Source organism: Ambystoma mexicanum, chromosome 1q, assembly GCF_040938575.1.
Source record: "Ambystoma mexicanum isolate Mex_15411 chromosome 1q, UKY_AmexF1_1, whole genome shotgun sequence".
Taxonomy (NCBI): Eukaryota; Metazoa; Chordata; class Amphibia; order Caudata; family Ambystomatidae; genus Ambystoma; species Ambystoma mexicanum.
The window spans coordinates 852549689-852571839 of NC_090922.1; the positions used below are offsets into that span (position 1 = coordinate 852549689).

The 22151-nt window shown below is 47.0% G+C and overlaps 1 protein-coding gene across 4 annotated transcripts in view; it reads right to left on the reverse strand.

Annotated features, from left to right (window-relative positions):
• The window catches only part of LOC138538055 (complement factor H-like), a 981558-nt gene that overhangs the window by 312945 nt on the left and 646462 nt on the right, over window positions 1–22151 (reverse strand). The gene's annotated exons all lie outside the window — the stretch shown is intronic.

The following is a 22151-nucleotide window of genomic DNA, read 5'->3' on the forward strand; positions in this document are numbered from 1 at the left end:
TGTTTCTTGTAGGTGTAGCGGACCTCATGCCAGCCCATGTAGGTGGCCTTTTTGCACTCAGGTGTGGCAGGTCTGAGGTTCGACAGTGGCAGTGGTGGATGGGAGGTGTCTAGTTTTTCCCCCAGGTTGTCTACGGTTTGTTAGTTAGTAGCCCAGAGGGGCAGGTCTGCGCTCCAGCGTGGCAGGCTGGTGACCCGTTGGTGGCAGTGGCGAGTAGAAGGTGTTGAGTGTTTCTTTGAGGGTAGAAGTTTGTTGTTATGTTGGTGGGGTGCCGTTACTGGATAGTTAGGTAAGCCTGTTTGTCCGGCTGTTTTCCTTCTTGGTTAGTCAAAATTGATCTTGGTGTCAAAGTTGCACTAGTTTGGGTGTGCCTCCTGTTTGTTAAGGGTGTATGTTCTGTGGTGTGATGGAAGGAGGTGTTGAGGTGATTATGATGGTGAGCTTCTATGTGGTGGTGTGCTTGTTATAGTAAGGGAAGGAGGTGTTGTGGTTAGCTTTGATGGTGAGGTGTGAGGCGTTGTATGTGGTGGTGTGCTTGTTACAATAAGGGAAGGAGGTGTTTTGGTTAGCTTCTTTTGCTGTGTATTCATCCAGCCTGGATGATGTATGTATGGAGTGATGTCACTTGTGGAATGTTTGCGTTCAGCTTGGGATGTTTGGATCTGAATGAGTTCCACCCCAGGCAGTTGAGTTATGTGAGCCTGGGTGGTGGGAGCCAGTCGGTTTCCCTTATGATAATTCTTCCTAATATCCTGATGGACTTGATGACACCTGATGTAACTGATGACCTTAATAAAGCAACTGAAGACAATTTGACAGTTTATCCTTTTATGTATAAAAGCCTAACTACCTGTCATAACAGGGGCCTTGGCAGGCAGCCACTCCTTGAGCCGCCTGTGCTGATCCTTCAGCGTGTGGGGCACCATCTCCTGACAAAACGTACAATCTTCCTCCATGTGCGTCGGGTCTGAGTGCAGGCAGTAGAGGCACAGGGAATGTCCGTCGTCCGAAAAGACATTCCGCCCACAAGCCACAGCCGGAACAAATCTTGAAAAGGGGCGCTGATTCCTTCTTCTCACCGGCCATGTCCACGCAGCGTAGGCCTTCATGATGACCCTTGAGGGGCGCCAAAGAACCCGAAAAACGGGTCCCCGTTAATCGGAAGGTAGATCGATGGAGCGCAAGGCTCGAATTGGCCCAAGAAATAGAGTAAAACTCTTAGAAAAAGTGCAAAACGCAGTAAAAGATTTAGACCTAAGCATTAGGTCTCCCAACACTTGTACGTGCAGTAAAAATATGAAGATGGCTGCCAGAGGATGGCCTTAGGTAGAGGGCAGTCATTGGCTGGGGGCAGTATGACCCAGAGACCAGTGATTGGTTTTTAGGAGAAAGACAGTTCAGAAATCAAACTGAAACTGATTTTTTCTTTACGGAGGATTCTCAGCCTGACAGCAGGGAATATTCATGAACATGTAAATCCATGCCAGACCCCATGCTGGAGAATATAGAAATACATGTTAAAAGAGTAAGGATGGAGGAGTGGTTACGGATAGGAGCAATAGGGAGAAAATATTAAAGCTCATCACCATAGTGAGTACCTTACATCACTGACATGACCTTAAATGCGCAGGCAAGCCTTCCTGAGCAGAATCATCTAGTGAAAATAGCACTCCAGAAAGCATAACAAAACAGAGCAATTATGGATTTCACAGCCTCCTGGCCAGCAGACAAATCCCTGTGAGTCATAAATAGATGACGACAGTACGTGGAGTTTGTGTTCCTTTCCAAATAGAATGTGATCGCTCAGCTGAACCCCAAACTAAACAGAGCTTTGGAAAGCAATGTAGTCATTTAATGGCTTGACTGACTTGAAATTCAGAACCATCTTTAGGAAAAACAAATCAGCAAAAAATGAAGTCACAGCTGTAGGAATCAGACTTGCACACAAAGACTCATTCCAATCTTTTAAGCACTTCTCCTACTTTGTTCTGTATTGCATACTTCCAAAGTGAACGTCCTTCCTATTTACAGATAACCCTCATGCTACCCTGCCTATGAAGATAATCTGGTGGACACGGTGGCTAACTTCTGCCAACACTTCACCATATTGAGAGATTTCAATCTTTGGCTAAGAAAGGAGGATACCTTGGGTACAATGTTGCTATCTGCACAGCTGTGTGCCCTGCACTTCAAGCAATTAGCTAGAGGGACCACTCATGCTGAATGACACATATTGGATTATGTTCTCTGTAAAACAAAATCACAATTGTCTCATTACTGGGATGACCGTGTTTAGCATTTTCACCCAAGGAGCACCACTACCTAAATCAATCAAAGCCCCCAACATCAATCAGACCATGGGATGAGATCAAACCGGACACAGTCCTCTTGACAATTCAAACAACAAACCCCAGCAACCATTAAGAAACCAGAAAGGAAATACAGATGAACAACTGAACACCCTTCAAGCATGGATATCAAATATGCTTGTCACACTAGCACTAAATAGCCCTTCAAATACTCCAATAAGAAGCATGTCTCCTAATTGTTAACCATATATAAAAACCTCTAAAAAAAGACACTGGAGACTTGAGAGAAAGATGATCGACCAGCAGACAAAAAGATCTACCACCAACAACTCTGGATTTACACAGAAGAAATGGTCAAAGGAAAAATAATCACACAACTTAGATTTTACACAACACTGCCACACATTCATAAAACCTTCAGCCCGCAACACAGGGCCAACATTCGACAAATCTCACACCACCAATCCTAGCACTGGAAACAGCACAGAGCAAACCATCAATACCTGCAACTAGGTGTGTCCCGCCCTTTTTTGATCCCTCATTTCTGTTACACAGTCAACAATATTAATCCAGCAGGTTAACCATAAGAACTATACCCACATCATGAACACCATTTACAAATTAAAGCCAGCAGACTGGATTCTACCCCTTATTACAATCCCTCATCAATTAAACTATTGTACAAGGCATCATCCACGGGGCATTCAAAACAATGTTCATCAATTCTCTTCTCAATAAACCACAATGACATGAAAAGCTACAAACTAATCTCCAACACACCCTTCATCACAAAAACCCCTGAGAAGTGTATCTTCTAGCACCTTCAGTAACACATGGAAGCCACCATCCTTCTTTTGAGTCATAATACAGATGCAGCCTGGGGAGTTGGATAGATCTACACTGTCATCTATCTGAGACATGCTGAAAAATAATGCTGGTGCAAAGATGGCTAGTGCACTCATTCTACTGGACATCACTGCCACATTTTCCAGGACATTCTAATAAAAAGGATTTGAGGACATCAAATTAAACGTAGAGAAAAGGATGAAACCTGGATACCTTGCTTTGTTAAATATCAGAAAAAATATATTTTCCACACAGTTTTTTGCATTTTAGTGCTTCCTTGTATCAGCGTTTGTTTATTTTCTTAGGTTATAGACGCCCTTTGTGGGTACAGTCGGGGTTCTTATGTCCCCATGTGGTCAGCCGACACGTGTTTCGACCCGTAGGTCCTTCTCAAGGCTATTATTTGCAGTCCGGCACCCCCTGTGGGGTTCTGGTTTGGTTTAGATTGTTTGTGTACACAGTGGCTCTTGTTGGGCCCTGGAATCTATGCTGCTTCGAGTTCGGCGCTCAGCTGTCGTCGAAACACGTGTCGGTGTCAGGAATGTTGGTATAAGCACCCTGTATCACAAGGAGCAAGAGTTGGTTATGCAGAGTCGAAGCATTAAATATCGAACAGCTGGCATGGAACACTGAAGTAAATATGGTTGCGTTTTGTGATGTGTGAGTAATGCAAGCCACATATTTGTAATTCTGCAGGGTATTCAGGTGTTCAAAGTTCTTAATCCAGTCCCATTTTTCTACTTTGCTCTTAAATATATACTTCAAGGTTTCAAAACTTGTACCCGTGCAAAATTCAGAAACCAATTAGTAACTGTAAAGCATTTGTTGTTCAACTTCGCAAAACCATTTTTTCTGCACTTACTTCTGAGCTCATTGTCATGTTCACTGACTAAAAAGCTCAACAGAGAGCATCAAGGGTTGGTTCTTGACTTAATGTACAAACTCCCTCCGCCTATTGACACCTGGCCACTAAGAGAGACCAAACACAACTTAGGCCATAGCGGTGGAGAGAGACAGATTCAATATTCTCTTCCAAAAGACTCCCTCCAGGACATCTAGCCAGTTCAATACCTCATAGCCAAAGCCTCCAACCCATACAAAAAGCACTGATTGCAAAGGTTGAGGATACCGCTGATAGAATAACCCGGTGTTTGCTTTGCAAATTTGTTTAATAGGGTATATTGGCAGCTTTGCCTTTCCCCCCCCCTTCTTGATCTTAATATAATCCCCACTGGCCTTCATCTCCAACCCTAAGATTGGATAAAACCTCATATTTTCATTCTTACCAAATTGGGAAAATGGGAACTCAGGACTACACGGTTTACTTTGTGTCCGGCCACAACCATTGCTTTTGTTTTACACATATTTATACGGCGGTCGTTTGCATTGGCATACTCCATGAGGTCAATGAACTTGGCTCGAATCCCCCTGACAGTTCGGTCCATGAGAACCACGTAATATCAGTAGAGCATACTAGAAACCAAGGTGGATCCTAATCTGACCGGGCAGCCAACCAAAATCAATTGTGTCGGTAAGTCCCCCAGGTAAAGCTTGACTCCCCTGTTAGTCCCCACTAGGTATGATAATGCTCCTGCGTCATCCAGTCGCACCTGGACACCAGTGTTAGAATGAAGGCCAGCTAGGGTCGCTAACAGCCAATCAGGGCAACCCAGCCATCTCAGTTTCTGCCATTAGGAAACGGCGCACTAAAATCGACATAGACCAGATACAATACTGGGTCACCCCTGGTTGCGGCCTCCTGAATCAATGAATCCATCAACCTAATGTTGTGAGTAGTAGCGTGGCCTAGGCAGAAGCCTGTCTGCAGCGGCTCCAAGATGTTATTATTTGTCACACAATTTTGTAGTGCAGTTAATACAAAGGAGGTGAACAGTTTACTGGTCACGTCTAGAAGAGATATCAATCTGTAATTTACTGGTAGATATCTATCTCCTTTCTTGTAAATGGCGAGTAATATAGCCTGTTGCCAAGACAGAGGTATGTCTGTGTCTTTATAGACCCTATCAAACAGTATTTTTGAAACTTTTGACCATGGTCGAGTGTTTGCCTTTAGTACCGCTTTTGATAATCCATTGGGTCCTGGAGCCCTCAAAAATTGTAAGTGGGTGATGGCTAAATATATCTCATCCCTGCCTATATATAATGGCCCCTATCCAATTTCCTCCTTTCCCGTTATCTGATAACCCTGTAGGAGTTTTGAGTTGTTCAAGCCACCTTTGCTCGCTAATGGTGTTTACTGTATGCTTGCTTTTGTCCTCTTTGGAAGTCGTGAGCATCTGCCATATAGATTGTGGCTCTTTACTATATAACGCAGCAAACATTTATTACCACCGAGCATTTTTGGCTGTACTCCTCCATCTTTTTAGCCATCCTCTTTATCCCTGTTTTATCTTTCCGATCTTGGATTCTATTACACCAAAGGGACCCATGGTTCCTTTGGCTTTCCTGATGCTCCTTCTCATTTCTCGCTTAGCATCACAGATTTCAATATCAATGATGTTCAAATGCTTACAAGAAATGGTAGGGAGCCCCAAAGTCCACGACCCACCTCAGATGTTAGCTTTTTCAGGAGCCCCTCCATTTAATTCACATTAAGTTTACGGAATTCCATGAGCTCAAAAGTGGATATTTGGCTAACCAACTTAGTCGCGTAACCAATGTTCCCCTGTAACTCGAAGACAATTCCTTGCATGATTAGATAGGGCTCACCATCCACCTAGTCCCCTGGTGTGTGACCCCCCAACATAGTTAGCATTACAACTATAGTGGAATGATCGCTAAAATCAGTGTCATGCACTTCAAGAGATTCTACTAGCTCTGCACAAGTATTACTTCCGAAGAAGTAATCCAAGGCAGTTTCCTTTTGTCCCAGGTGCCAGGTACACTGTCCTGGATAGTCCCCTGTTGTTCTCCCATTGAACATAGTAAATTCCCAAACCTTGAGGTATTTAATCCACTGCCCACCCATGCTGTTTGCACGTTTCTGGACCATAACACTTACTGCTGTAACATTCCTATAATTAGCACAACATTGCGGGTCCCTACATCCAGCATTCAGGTCACCCCCTAATAAAACACAATCATGGCATGGGGTAGACATCCAGTCTGTACAAATGGCATCAGTACAGTTAAATAGATTATCCAAATCTGTAATATCAGGAGGTGCATATACATTAATTCATAACATAGTTACAGACACAAGCAAAACAAAAGAGGTGATGGCTGGAAGGTTTAGAATTAATCTCAACCTCTGCCATTGCAATGGGCAACCCTCCAGACCATCGTTCTTTGCCTGCCAAGCCATTACAGAAAGGGTAAATACCATATGCAAATCAGGCTTGGTCCCACCCCCAAAGGGGCAGTCCAGCCCAAACTGTTGAGTCACATCCCTTCTGCATGAGACCACAAGCATCCCCAGACATGTTTCAGCCCTTCCGCCCATCACTTTTGTGGTTATAGTTTGTCTCACTATGTGAGAGAGGGTATGCCCAGACGTGGGTCCCTTCCTCACTGCGCCATAGGGAACTAAGTTACACCTCACTGAGGAGGCCCAAAACAAGGCCGAACCATGTCTGGGGTTGCTTGTGTTTCCGTGCAGAGGGGCCCCGGCCTAGCAGTTTGGGCTGGGCTGCTACCATTGGTGGCAGTACCTGACTGATTCGCATATGGCTAGACCCCTTTTGCAGTGGCGCAGACGATATAAAAAACGGTGGTGTGGAAGGTTGCCCAGAGCAATGCTAGTGGTTCAGATTCATTCAAAACCTTCCACCCATCACTTTTGTGGTTATGGTTACAGACACTCCTTCACCTTTCACACTGACCTTGATAGATAGTACATTTCTACTATTATGGGAATGTAATCTCAAACTATGAGTACACCATTTTTGTTTTATGCCAATAATTAGACCACCATAGGGCTGACCTTTCGTGCCCTTTTCGGCCAATTCCTGGAATAAAAGATACTGATCCATCTGTATCTGGGAGGTGACCCATGTCTCTTGTAAACAGATAATATATTCAGGTAAAAGAGAAAGGTACCCTTTATCCGTCAAAAGGTGCTTGTGTCTCCTGTTCTAGCTATTTTCCACATTCACTTAGATTCAACCATTTGTTTTAACAAGAAACCTACCATTCCCACGCTAGAGCATTTTCAGAGGACTCCTCTGACAATGTGCTCAGCGGTGCTTTATAAAAACCAGGCCATTACCTTTTTCGAACTGCCTGGATTGAGTAGGTACAGGTTTAGACAACTGGAAGACATGTGAAGGACTGTTAACCACATAGCCCACAGTAAGAATAGAGGCGTGGTAGGCACAGATTACCAATGGCACTTCAGGTGCAACGCAATTAATTCTTGCAAAATTGCTCCCAGCTGACTTTCACTTGTTCAACAAAACTAAAATCACTCAAAGACAATACTCTCAATGCCAGGACCTTTTTTACATAGGGACGGTAGATCCGATCTATTTGTCAATTTCTCTGTAAATGTCAATGGCCCTTGACCTATCATGAAAATAAGTAGGTTCAAATCTGTTGCGCTGATGGCTGACAGTTCTTGACTAGATATTAAGCCGCCGGCTTCCTCTTGGAGAACTCTGCACACAAGGTCAGCCTCAGCTCTCAAATGTGGAGCCTGAAATTTACCTAGCCCCTTGGATGGCGTAATGGCACCATCTCCGGCAGCCAGCCAGCTAAAGTACCGGCAGACCTATGCAAGCGCTGCGCCAGCTTAGTGACCTTTTTCTTTACTGTCTTAGGTTTGGGTGGCTGGTCGCCAATAGCTGTGGAATTAAGAGGCTCAATTATGGGAAAGGAGGGAGTTGCAGAGGGAACAGGCACTTCAAGGATCTTGCTGGCGGCCTTTTCCCCCGTTTCTTAGCACATTTCGCCAAACGCCTTTCTTTCCTAGTCATAAACATTCAAAGGTCTGCATTTGAGTTTTCAACTACCTGGCAATTCTGTGGGGCGTTTGCTTCAATTTGCAAGTTCGTTAACGGGGGCATCAGACCTATCCGACACTAGCTCTAATGTGCCTGGGCCCATTATTCTGATTCCTTGAAGCCTTTGGCCATTGGATGTAATAGCCCTGCCCCGTTTTTGCACCTCTTCCAAAATTACTCCACAGAGTTAAAGCAACATTTGTACGGCAAAATGTATTACTCCAGAGGACGTCTTGGTTTTATCTGAGTCTCCCGTTACAGCAATGCCGGAGGACCCATTTTCCAGGGGAACTTGCCCAGACATATCTCCAATACTAAGGTCCTGGAAGACATTTGGGGAAGCTGATAAGCGTTGACCTTGCCCCTGAGCATCTGTCGGGTCAAGGTGTACGGAGGGCAGTCTTTCCTCATTTGCAAGGCATAATATTTCAGTTTCTCTGGCTAGGGTCACCTTATCTAAGCTTGCAGCAGCCATGACCTGCAATGTATAACAAAGTGCCAGTAGAGAATTGTTGTCGATGTCCCAAAAGTCAGAGTTTGGCCCGCTGATATTTCTCTCATGCGCCGGGCCTGCCTCTGTTTGGGGATTGGCAATGCTGCTACCCTTGTGTTCTGGCTGGTAAAAACGGTTTTAAACGATCGCTAGATTCAGGAGCGCCTTTCACGTATGTTTTGGATTCATTTACTCTCTGTATGGTTATTTGAAGTGGCTCCGCTACGAGTGTCCACTTTCCCATAGGGCTTTCCTTTCCTCAAATTATAATTGCGCACTTTATTTACAACTTTCCCAGGCATTTTAAAAGTCCAAGTAATACTCTTTAGTTTGCTGCCTGGCTTTCCACTAGGTCACTGATCCTGATCGAAGTAGTGCGTTGCCCCACCTACCCGCCGGTTGACGGGTAGCTACGCGTTACTACAGGCTGGTCGCCTTAGCAGATCCAGTAAGAAAAGACTGCAATATGCTTGAGGAATCAAGTTCACCTTATGTGCGATGCGCAAAGTAGTTCTATGCTTGGCTTCCCGGCCACTTCGCCACTGTCGCTCCAAGCCTCCAAAACACAAACCCTTTCTGCCCACACTTTTTGGGCCTGGCTTGGCGCAGGCTACAGATTTCAAAACAAATCCTTAAAGGAAATAGCAACGGTCTCAAGAGCAAAAACAAAAGGGTCCACACCAGGTCCTCCACACAAACTCTTTCTGCCTGCGCTTCACGCATGCGGTTTGCGCAGGCTGCAGCCGTTAAAACAAATCTTTAAAGGAACAGAAACATTGATTCCTCACAGTCTCGAGAGCAAAAACAAAATGGTCTGCGCCAGGTCTAGCACACAAACACTTTCTTCCTACACATCACGCATGCGCTTTGCGCAGGCTACAGATTTTAAAATTAATCCTTAAAGGAACAGCAACGTTGATTCCTCCCGGTCTCAAGAGCAAAAACAAAATGGTCCACATCAGGTCCACCACAGAAACACTTTCTGCCTGCACGCAATTGGAAATGTTCCAGAGGATAGAGCTTCTCTATTCTCAGAACCCAGGTCTGCAACTCGATCTGCAGCTGTCCATGCACAATGGAAAAACACCCAACCTTCAAAATATTACTTAAAACCTTGGTATTCCAATGCCACACTGAAATATCAACAGTAAAGACATTCTAATCTTTGTGACTTTGGCTAGCTGCAAACTACAAGAGGCATGTGATTAAAACTACTAAGGTGAGATGCCTCAGACCTACTTGCATAATGGTGACCTACTGAACAAACAGTCAACCCTCACACACTGCAGCGATCAGACTACCAAATACCAGATTAGTTCACTAATGCTACTGCTGACATATATAGTTCCGTCACACAACCCCACACCAGAGGCAAACACTCTCTCACAGTGCTTACCTCTAAACTATAGATGTTGGGCTCTCCCCTACGAATCAAACATACACCCAAGTGAAACCACCACAAGTCCGCTCCGGGACTCTGGTACTTCTGATGTGTTCTTTTTCATTTAAATGCAGTTCTAGGTCTATCTCACACCGATTCTTTGTAAAGAACAGAAACAGTTTGTTTTTGTGTTTATTTGCGGATATGAATCCATAATGATACTGCAGATGTTAACAAATATATATTTGCATTTTTAAATTATTCTATATTAATCTTGGGGGTGTTCTATTGTGGGGGTGGGAAGATACAGTGTGTCTGGGCCTGAGGTGCTGTGTGTTGGCCTTAGCAGGCCCACGTTGTTCATGAAGAGTTGTAAAGGATGCTTCTGTGCCAGCAGGCCTTTATGTGGGCAGCTGAAAGTCTTTTACATACTAGCCATTGCTGGACTTGTTGAATACCAGCGTCATCATCACATTTGAATCCTGGCAACCCATCCCCACCCTCTTCCTTCACCTATATGATGGTGTCATATGCAGGCTTCTTGTGCACTTCTTGGTCGGGCACATGACCTTTCTTCGACTCAATGGTGTCATGCAGCATCAATGGCTTATACAAGATGATGGCCAGCACTGGCAGACGTGTTTGTGCCAACGAAAATAACCAGGTTACTCACCGTAGTGACCACCTTACTCCTAGTCCATAGTCACCCATCACTTTTGAGGTCAGTTTGTTTCTCCTTGTGAGAGAGGGTATGCCCAGACGTGGGTCCCTTGCTCGCTGCGCCACAGGGAACCAGGCTGCACCCAGGGCTGGACTGGGATCTAAAAGAGGCCCTGTAAATAATTACTGGGGACCAAAAGAGGCCCTGGAAATAAAGTTCAAAGTGGCCCTGTATGACGCCTTTTCAGCAAGCCCAATGCTTTTCCTATGAGAAAGTTTGGAAATACCACAGAAAAGAGGCCCAGGGTGCAGAGGCCCACCGGGAAATCTCCAGAGTTCCCTATGGGCCAGTCCACCCCTGGCTGCACCTCACTGAGGAGGTCCAACAAGGCCGAAACATGTCTGGGGTTGCTTGGTTTTCTGTGCAGAGGGGACCTGTCCTAGCAGTTCGGGCTGGGCTGCTACCTTCGGTGGCGGCAGCTGCTGACTGATTTGCACATGGCTGGTCCTTTTTTGCAATGGCGCAGACGGGCTAAAAAACGGTGGTGTGGAAGGTTGCCCAGAGCAATTGCCAGTGGTTTAGATTCATTCGAAACCTTCCACCCATCACTTTTGTGGTCACATAGTCCCCTTTCCTCCATACTTATGGGACATTCCTCCGTCCTGTGGGACGGGACCGGAGCACTTTGTAAAAAGCATCCAAAAATGTTGCAAACATTTGAGTCCTTCCTCTCTTTCTGCGCGCGGCCCGGCAAGAGGCCGTAACCCCGCCCATCTCGGCTCCACCCCACGCATCGCCCATCAGTCCTTTTCTATCGCTAGGTCAAAGACCTCTTAGCAATAACAGAGCAACCTTATTAGAGGGGACGGCGGGCGGGCGGGCGTATGGAGGAAAGGGGACTATTGACTAGGAGTAAGGTGGTCACTACGATGAGTAACCTGTTTATACTCCTACGTCCCGTCCCCTTTCCTCCATACTTATGGGAGATTCCCAAGCACTCCTTACAGGAACTATGGGTGGATGGAAAACCCCTTACTGAAAAAGGTTCTTCAGCACAGCCTGACCAAACTAAGCCTCAGATCTTGAGCTTATGTCTAAGTATAATGCTAACAAAAAGCAGATGGGGAGGCCCAAGTAGCCGCCTTTGCGATGGTCTCCCAGGGGACATATTTCTGAAAGGCAACCGCGGCTGCCTTGCCCCGCACCAGGTGTGCATGAATACCTTTAGGAGGCTTCAGCCCTTGGACGGTGTAAGACTCCGTAATGCAGGCAGCGATCCATCGAGAAATAGTCGCCTTGGAGGCCTGCTGACCTTGTGGGTTACCAAAGGTCACAAACAGTTGTTGAGAAGAACTCCTAAGCTCGGATGTTCTGTCTAGATAGAACTTAAGAGCCCTTCTAACATCGAGACAATGTAGAACCCTTTCTGCCTCTGAGGCAGGGTTCGGAAAGAAGACCTGCAGGGAGATTGACTGGTTCAGATGGAACTCAGATACCACCTTCGGCAGGAAAGTAGGATTTGTCCGTAGGACCACCTTATCCTTGTGAAAGACCAAGAAGGGATCCTCCACCGACAAAGCCTGGAGCTCACTCACACGCCTTGCTGTAGTAACAGCGACCAAAAAGGACACCTTCCATGACAGGTGCTTGAGGTCCACCGTGGCCATTGGTTCGAAAGGTTTATGGCACAGCGCCGTCAGGACCACATTTAGATCCCACGTTGGGTGCGGACTACGAATCGGACGATAAAGGCGCGTCAAGCCTGCAAAATGCCTCTTAACCACTGGATTAGACAGAGAGTAAGAGCATTGGTCCGTAGATAGGTAAGCGGAAACCGCCGAAAGATAAGTTCTGCATGACAGAACGTGAACGCCCGACTCTGCTAAGTAGGATACAAAGGACAGTACCGTGTCAATTGTAGCCCCCCTTGGGTCCAACTGCTTGTTTAAACACCAATGATAGAACCTGAGCCATTTGCTTCTGTACTGGGACCTAGTCGAGGGTTTTCTGGCTGCCTGGATAATACGCATGTTATCCGCAGACAGGCCAAGATACTCTAAAGACTTGAACTCAGGCACCATGCCGCCAAGCTGAGTGATTGTGGGGGGAGGGGTGCCACAGCTGCTATTTCCCCTGGTGAAGAAGATCGGGGGTCACTGGTAACCTGATCGGAGGATACACCGACAGGTGTTGAAGTTCTAAGAACCAAAACCTGGCCGGTCACCACGGGGCTATGAGTAGAAGAGAACAGTTCACCGAATTCTTCAATTTGCAAATCGTCCGGTGAACTAGAGGCAGAGGCGGGAAAGCATAAGCCCTCATGTTGTGCCATGGAATCTCGAGAGCATCTCCCAGAGAAGAGGCTCCCAGCCCGCTTCTGGAGGCATACAGAGGAAGCTTCTTGTTTGCCGTTGTAGCAAAGAGGTCCACTTCCGGTGTGCCCCAACGCAGGAAAATCCATGAGAGGACCTCCGCCTTCAACTCCCACTCGTAGCTGACCATCATCCGCCGGCTGAGGGTATCTGACGCGACATTCAGCTGGCCCGGGATGTGTACTGCAAGCAGCCAGACACCATGAAGAACCGCCCACTCCCAAATCTGGATGGACAGGTCCACGAGGGGGGGTGGGGGGGACTTGGTTCCCCCTTGCTTGTTGATGTAATACGTCGACGCCACATTGTCCGTGCGGATACGGACCACTTTGTCGGCAATGATCGGTCTGAACGCCTTGAGCGCTAGGAAAATCGCCAGAAGTTCCAGATGATTTATGTGAAGGAGCTTGTCCTGAGGCGACCAAAGATCTGAGACCTGAAGAAGGTCCAACGTCGCACCCCACCCAGGAGGGAGGAGTCCGTCGTGACCGTTACCATCGGGGTTGGGTCCTGAAACCCCGCACCTACCGACAGGTTGCTGAAAGACGACCACCAGTACAGGTCTGCTCTCATGAAAGCCAGAATCGTTATCAACTTGGAGTCCGGATCCACAGCCTGAAGCCAAGAACTCCGAAGAGCCATCTGCGTCCGCCTCGTTTTGAGAGGGGCAAGAGGAAGAGCCAACACACACGAGGCCATGAGACCCAGAAGCCTCTGGAACCACCAGGCCGACATGCTTTCCGACTGCGCAAACATCTGACACGTGGCCAACAGATCCGCCATTCTGTCCCCAGTCAGGTACACTCTGTAGTCGATCGTGTTCCAGCGAAAACCCAGGAAAATCAAGTCCTGAGAGATCGTCATGGAAGATTTCCGCCAGTTTACCGACAGCCCAAGGTGGAAAAGGAGCTGGAGGAGAGACTGAAGATTGCAGGCAGCTTTCAAAGGGCACGGGCTGTGCAAGAGCCAGTCGTCCAAATACGGAAACACATGGAAACCCTGCAGACAAAGATAGGCCGCGATCACCGACATCTTCGTGAAGACACGCAGCGCCGAGCTGAGGCCAAAAGGAAGCACTCGAAATTGGAAGTGCTCCTCTCCCACAGAGAAGCAGAGATATCTCCTGTGTGGATTCCAAATCAGAATATGCATGTACGCATCCTGAAGGTCCACCATGCTGAGCCAATCGCCCATCTGCAAGGAGGACCGTATCTGGCCGGGCGTGATCATCTTGAACTTCTCTTGGGGTAGGAAAAGATTGAACTGGGAAAGGTCTAGGATGGTGCGCAGGCCAGCCTGGTTGGGTTTGGGCACCGTAAACAGCCGGGAGTAGAAGCCCTCCCCTCGTTCCCCAAGGGGAACGGGTTCCACAGCTCTGAGATCCAGAAGTTTCTGAATCTCTGCTTTTAGGGAGGACGACCCAGACTGCTGGAAAGGAGGGTTGAAGGGCGGGGTAGGGAGTAAGTGTAAGCAGAAGCCCGCCCAAGAGACTGACAAGACCCACCCGTCTTCGGTGATGGTCTGCCATGCCTCCCAATGAGACGCAATGCGTCCTCCCCGCGGAGAACCCTCATTTTGTAGGCTTTTCAGTGGTGTTACCACCTGAGCCTGAGGAGGAGGCTGAGGAGCGGGAGAAAAACAGTCTGTTGCTGCCTCTGGCGGTTATTACCCGAAGTGGTATCCACTCTATGAGATTTCCGGTCTAGAAACCCTCTAAAACCAGAAGAGGGCCGGCTTTGCGATAACAGTCTCTGGGTCTTAAAAGGAGTTTTAACCAGGACTGACAAGGACTTAGCTGTCTGGGTGCTGTCCTTCGTCTTGGTCAGTTCCACATCCGTTGTAGAATGGAACAGTGTCATGATGCATACCCCCGGGCATCCAGACCACGTCCATCAGCCCCGGGAGCAGGTATCATGTTGCCTTGAGAAAACCCAGCAACCCCTGCTAGGGGCTGTCTGGGTTCAATCCTGGCGCCTATGGCGCCAGGCACATATGGGACAACAGTCCTGGCGCCTTGGGCGCCAGGCTCATAAGTGCACACTTACCTGATGCAGACCATGCTGGAAGAAGATCCAAGCCCATGTGAGGCCTGGAAGGGACTACTTTACCTTAGAGACTATTTTGTTACTCGGGTGGGGTCGGGGAGGAATACCTACCTGGGACTACTTTGAAGGCTATTTAAACCACGCCCAAAGAGCAGCACATGCTTCGCGTTATTCTGCATCCAGCAGCGTAACGTTCACCGTGCCAGCACCAGCATCCAGCCTTCTGCCACGCCCGCCTCGAACCTCGAGCACCTAGAAAGAAGGAAAGAAACAAAGGTTAGGACAAGAGTATTACCTGATTTCTTACCCGATTCCGGATTCATCGCATCTTCAAACCAGAGGAAAGACTTTGTTTTAAACGCGTCGCATCGCCAGCAGCAGCGCCACGCCATACTCACCGTTCCATGCAGCATCTCTTCGATCCGGCGCTGTCTAAATCCTTACATCGCCGAATCCTGGCACCTAAGGGGGACAAGAAACAACAAGGTGAGCAGAGAGAACAGACTGAGACAATCGCTTTAGCCGCCATATGCTTACCTGATTTTACCGCCGGAGGTATAATTCATCAGCACGCCACATCTTCTTATGCCGCACCTGTAAAATAAGGAGAAAGCAGCAAGTTCAACCCTTGCCATTATTTACCGGACAGTGTTGGGTAACACAGACTTTTACCGGAGCGCTTTCAGCTGTCAATCTTCAAAGCTGCAAGATAAAAGAGGAATTGGACAGGAGTGAACTCCAGACATTTTGAACTCTTACGAACTATATACTTACAGCTCTTCACCAGGACCTTTTGGAGTCAGAATTCGTCTACAACTCTTCCAATATCCTCAGGCCAGTGAAGTAACTGGTCATCAACGCGCCCCTGCGTGCTTCGCAGGATGGAGGGCTCATCCTTCAAGAATATAAGGGGAGATTGCTGAGAGGGCGCTTCAGAGGTGATTAGTGGGGAGGACAGTGGGGGTGCTCTCACTTGAATCCACAAGTGGCTAAATCCATCTCTCCACTTGTAGGAGAATATTTCTACGGGCCAAGCTGACAAGATTAGGAGGGCAGATCCAGTCAGTCATCGCTGCACTACGCATCACGTGGGTGGAGGCCGCAGCAGTCCGGGTCCGACCAACGCCCCTGTGGGAGCCCGGTGAGCGTAACAAACAGCTCCTTACCGTCAGACAGAAGGTCCAACACCTTGTCCTGCCATGCAACCACGCCTGTCGTGAGGTATCAACTCCCAGCATAAGGCACCGAGCCGAAGTGTCTACGTGGTGAGCCGCAGCCTCCAGCAGATCCTGGGCCAAGACCCTGGCATCTGACAATCCCACCTTAAAGTCTTCCAGCTTCTCGACCGGAATAAACTCCTCGAACTCCGACAGACCTTTCCACATCCTCATATTTGCCCCCGCTAACATTAGTTCTGCATTGGCCTGCCAGAGCTGCAAGGCCGAGTTAGCGAAAATCTTCCTCCCAAGGGAGTCGAGGAGCTTGTCCTCCTTCCCCAGAACCTGAGTAGCCTTCGTAGAAGAGGATGCTGCAGGCCTGGACTGTAAAGTGGCCACAGCCACCACTGTGGAGGAGGGGGGCGGACAAGACGACAGGGCCACCTCTTCCGAAGAATGCAGCCTGTATCGCGCGTCAATTTTCTTATTGACGAAAAGTCCAGAGTGTGGCTTTTCCCAGACCCTACAGACCTCAGCCAAAATGTCCTTCTACAAGAACAGGCCTGTACGCTCCAAAGGAGACAGGGTGAATGCCCCAGAAAGCACACCCTCCTGCGAGCGGGTGCCTCGGGCACCGGAACATCCAAAAAGCACATCATGTCCAGTACCCGGTCATGAAAATCTCTAATAGAGCTGGGCAGGTCCTCGTTGTCCTGATCGCCCTGCGCCTCATCCAACAGGTCAGGATCCTGCTGAACCGTGTCAGGCACCGTAGGCAAGGGTCGGAGGAGGCACCGTAGGCAAGGGTGGCGCCGGCAGAGCCACCGAGGGAGTGGCTGGAGCCGGAGGCGCGGGTGGGCATGTCTCCCTAAAAAGCCCCTTGAAATATTCCCTCATGGGGTCGGTACGCATGAGCGTCTGAAATTTGCCGAAAAGGCGTTCTCCGGGGACTGTTTTGGAGCTACCAGAGGAGGCCTCTCATGAGGAGGATAATTCCAGGGACGCAACGGGGAGGGTTGCCACACAGGCCCATCCCCCGAAGTGTCCACAAAAATCAAAGTGCCGACCCTACAGGCAACAAAACACTGTGCGGAAGGGGCATCCGAGCCTTCCAGTCTTATGCTGGGCGAAAAGGATGCGCACAAGGAATTTTATGTTCACCCACAGAACCAAGCCCTACACCTGAGGCCGATGGCGTAGTTGTAGGGGAAGCGCCCAAAATGGCCGCCGTGGTCGTGGCGGGAACGGCCGCCATTTTGCCATCACCTGATGGTAACTGCTGCACCTGCGGAGAGGAAGTGAGGCAGGGGTCCCCATCAGTGGATCAGGGGTCTTAACTTTAGCCTTTACATAAGGAACCTCAGCAGAACCGGTACTATGTGGCCTGGAATGTTTCTGCGACATACCAATAGCCAAAATAGCCTTCTCAGGAAGGACCTTGGCGCTGCCAGTAAAGGAAGAACTTTCCTTCTTTGCCCCCTCAACAGTTCTGGCGTCGCCACAAGAGCGGGAACGGTGATAAACAACTTTCACCGATAAGTACTTGCCACGTCTCAGAAATGTTGGTAACTTTAGCCTCTGTACGAGGGACCTCGGACCCAGGTCCGGTAACAGCCTTACAAACGCGGGCCTCGAACATCCGTTCGTTAACACCAAGCCCGACCAAGGCCTCGGGGGGCGCACCCCGTTTTTTTTGTTGTTGAGGGAAGCCGATAAAGAGGCCTCAGAGCTAGCTCTGGTACCCCACGACTCAGTAGAACTGGGTCTGCAAGCCGCCCCCACATGAGGGGCCTCTGAGTGTACTCCGGTATCCACGGGCCCCTTACGGAGACCCTTGGAGAAAACTCTGGTACAATATTTAGGCCTAGAAGGCACCTCAGGGCAATCCCCAGTGACAGAGCGACTAACGCTCCTCCCGGCTCGGGAAGAGCCCGGAAAGGTATCTCCCGGCCGGGGTGCTCTAAAAAGTAAAGAACTTACTGGGCATTTCTTCTTTTCGTCGATAAAAGCTTGAAAATGCAAGGGCGAGGCACGTCGAAACACCTCCTCCCAGCGCTCCAACCGACGTTGAAGTGCCCGGACCGAAAGGGAATCACAGTAAAAACAGGAGTCCCAACGGTGGTCCGGACCTAAACACTCGAGACAAAGAGGATGGGGGTCTGCCCTCGCAAAGCATCAGTGACACGATGAAAAATCTGGAAAGTCTAGTTTGAAATACATAGACAGACTAGTACATGATCGCTAGCGAAAGCTGAAGAGGAAAAAAGGGAAGAAAATCTTCCGCGGATGCAAGTGCGTCCAGTCCCGAACAAGCGGAGAAAAGGACTGATGGGCGATGCGCAGAAAGAGAGGAAGGACTAAACTGTTTGCAAAATATTTGGATGCTTTTTACAAAGTGCTCTGGTCCCGTCCCAGAGGACGGAGGAATGTCCCATAAGTATGGAGGAAAGGGGACGGGACGTAGGAGTATAAATGTAGTGTATGTTATGTTAATGTCACAGAGCCTCACAAATGTGATTTAAAATAACAGACAATACTGTATACACATACACTATAAAACCCAAAACATCAGTATCAAGATCTTCAAACACTTGTAATGGGAAGGGTGTAAGGGTCAATAGTGGATAGAAAACTATAGACAGTACAGTCTCATGAATGGCTTCGGAAGTCCCAACAATGTATTATAGAGGTAGATGAGCTTTTTGGGTGGCATGGTCTGCTGATATTGCTGTAGACACTGCTGTTCCTCATCTAGAGATGGGTGCTGTCTGATTAAATCAGGTTTTGGCAAATATTCATAAGTTAACCAGCAGTGAAACAGGACATGACAATCGCTACCTCGTGATATGGCAAGGAGTCACCTTGTGGGAGACTGTTCACAATCCACAAGGAAGGCGTTGCATGGTTGTGGCACAAACCTACCTTAATTTGCACTATTGCCCTGAAAACTGTATGTCCTCCTGATTCCGATGCAGATCAAGGGCTGATTAGAGCCTCTCCCTATGCTTACATTAAAGCATAGTAAGAAATATTAGAGCATATAAAACACAGCCAATGAAAGCAGTGCATAAATCAAAACAAATTAATATCTAAGTAATATAAATACTGTTAATTTAACACATTCAAAATAACAGTAGTGGAGCGGATCAAAACCTGGGACACAGTAATTTCAGGGTCACATATTTGAGGAGACGTCCACCCAGTTGAAGCGGTGTTCACTAGGATAGTAGAACCTAGGTACCCAATATGTGAAAGGTACACCAGGTATGTACTCAACCATTAAACCATGACTATTAAAGAGAATGATGGGTGCCTGAACATATGTATGCTTGAAAGGATGCCTACGTCTGATGGTGGGCTTGTGGCTAGGGCCAGCACCTGAATTGAACTGCAAGAAGCCACCCAGCGGTGAAAGAATAAACTGCATCTTGGAAGGCTCTGTCCTGCATTCACCAGAGATAAATTGGACCTGAAATAGAAACAGTGCAAAGATGTACTGGAGAATATTTTTTTAAATCTTTCTTTAACATTGTATTACCTTGTTTGGAAGAGATATTATCTTGGAAAATTGTTCAGAAGGTGGCCAGGCATGTTCTGTGAAGGTGGTCATTCAGGCTACTGCCAAATTGTCTGTCCCAGCATCTTCCCCTCTCTTGAGGTTTGCTATTTCCTGAGGGTTGCTATCCATGCGTGCGCGCCATGGACACCCGCAGGATACTACATGCTCATCCCAATTTTGCTACCTTATCGATAATTCCTCCGGTTACCACACAGCAGGTTATTTCCAGTTCAAAGTTTTCCCTTTTTGGATCCTCTCTGCTTCTTTGGTTGTTAGCGGGATGACGCTAAGATCCTTTCTTCATCAAAGGAATTCATAGTTATCCATGTCTCAATGATTAGCTCACCTGAGCTTGAAAACACATGGACGCTGCTGCTTCTCTATACACTACTTTGGACTTTGGATTTTACATGGGTGTATCCAGCGGTGTAAGACAATGCACCTGAAGACTCATTTATCATTGATGTCATATTAGTCTCTTGTGGGGAGCGAGTTTGGGGATTGTTAACAACTGCCATCATAGCATGCCTGCGCAGTAGGATCTCAGAAAGAGGGAGTGAACTAAACCTTAAACAAAAAGAGAGCCTTGAATTGTGAAGTGAAATTTCCTGTAGTGATGTTGAGTAGGTGACTTTGAAAACAACCTGTCTAATAAAGTTTGTCAAGCTGGGTCCTGCATGCACAACTACAGAACTGATATTTATACCCCCTCTAGGTCAAAGTACCATGTGTTCAAACCTCTTATGCAGCAGAAAATGAGGGTGTTCAGGATCGGTTCAAGGAAGGAATCATATAGCCCTGTCAGTAACGGCACGTCGCCCAAGTTAAGGGCCTGAGCGAAGTGAGGGTCCATTAATGAGGGCAGCAGTGCCGTTAAAGACAGGGTCGGGCCGCCGCTCAGGGTAATAGCGTCATTAGCACCCATGTAGTTCCCTACGCATGTGGTAATGGGGTGTATTAAAAAAAAAAAAAAGAAACTCACCTTGCTGCACAGCCCAGTGGCACTCTGTGGTTCCCAGAGTCTGTTTTCAATGTTGATGATGTCACAGTCATCAACATTGAAAACGGACTCTGAGAACCATGGTACTGCACAAGGCCACACAGAAATAACATAAAATAACATCAAATACACAATATTAGCAACCGCATAGGAAATTACACGGGTGCTAAGAGATGTGGCAGGGAGGAGTCAAGGATGAGCGGCGAAGGGGGATAATACAGCCCGCGTCCTGAGCATCCTGATTGGCCAGCACCCCCTTCCAGGGTGATAATGCTCGAAACAGTGTGTTGAACAGACTAATAAGTGGAGCACATGGCATTTTATGTTTAAATGCAGATCTGAGTTGGTGAAGCCAATGGATATTAAAACCATGACTGGTTTTACTATTTCCTACATGAATATATATAAGAACAATGTACAGCCCTATATGTGAAGTATAAAGGTTATATACTTGTAAAAAGTTGCAACAATTTGGTACTCAATCATACGTATTTCTTATACATTTTGAAACTGCTGCCACATTAGTTATGCAAATATTTATGAATTAGGAAAAATATTTATAGTTTTCTGGGAAGTCGTAGCTAAGTTTAAAATGTATGTATGTGTTGTGTAGGACTGTTATTCAACAGGTTGTATACAAGTTATGTCACTTTCTAAAAGTAATCAACAACGTTTTAATCACAGATAATCGCCACCATTGTTTATTAAGGTTTATAATAGTCCCTTTTAAACTGTGAACAATCTCAAAGATGTTGTACATCAGAAGGACAGTTGCAGTAGTTTGCAGTGTATTCCAAAGAGTTACGAAAATGATATAAATTATAGTAACAAACATTGTTAAATAACATAACAACTATTATAAAACATAAACAGTGAGATCAGATGTTTATGGAAGTTGAGGCAAGTTATTCTGAACTGGTTCCTGCATTGTGGGTGAGATATTTGTGGGGAAATTACTAAAATACAGAATTTGGGATTTGTACCTTTCTCTACAAAGAGAAGTCAAGATGTATTTGTGGGTTGTGTTTGCCTTGTTTTGGAATTCTATATCAGTTAAATAATATGAAAAACAAGTCGAACATATTTATCATAGTAATTAAATGTTCTGTAACGTATCCTTTTGAAAGAATTTGAGTTGTTCAAATACAATTAGTTTAAAAACAGTCAATAATCTTACTACATCCTACAAAATAAGTCACCTGTATGGGATGTGGAATGGCAATGTTTCCAATGCCACAGAGAGTTAATAAAAAGGTGTTGAAGACAGGCGTAAATGTGTTATGCCCTCGTTAACATCTTTTTATAAAGCTCTGCGGATGTTCATTGTTTTTGCTGCTGTAGTGGGTACAGGGAACAAGACATACAAT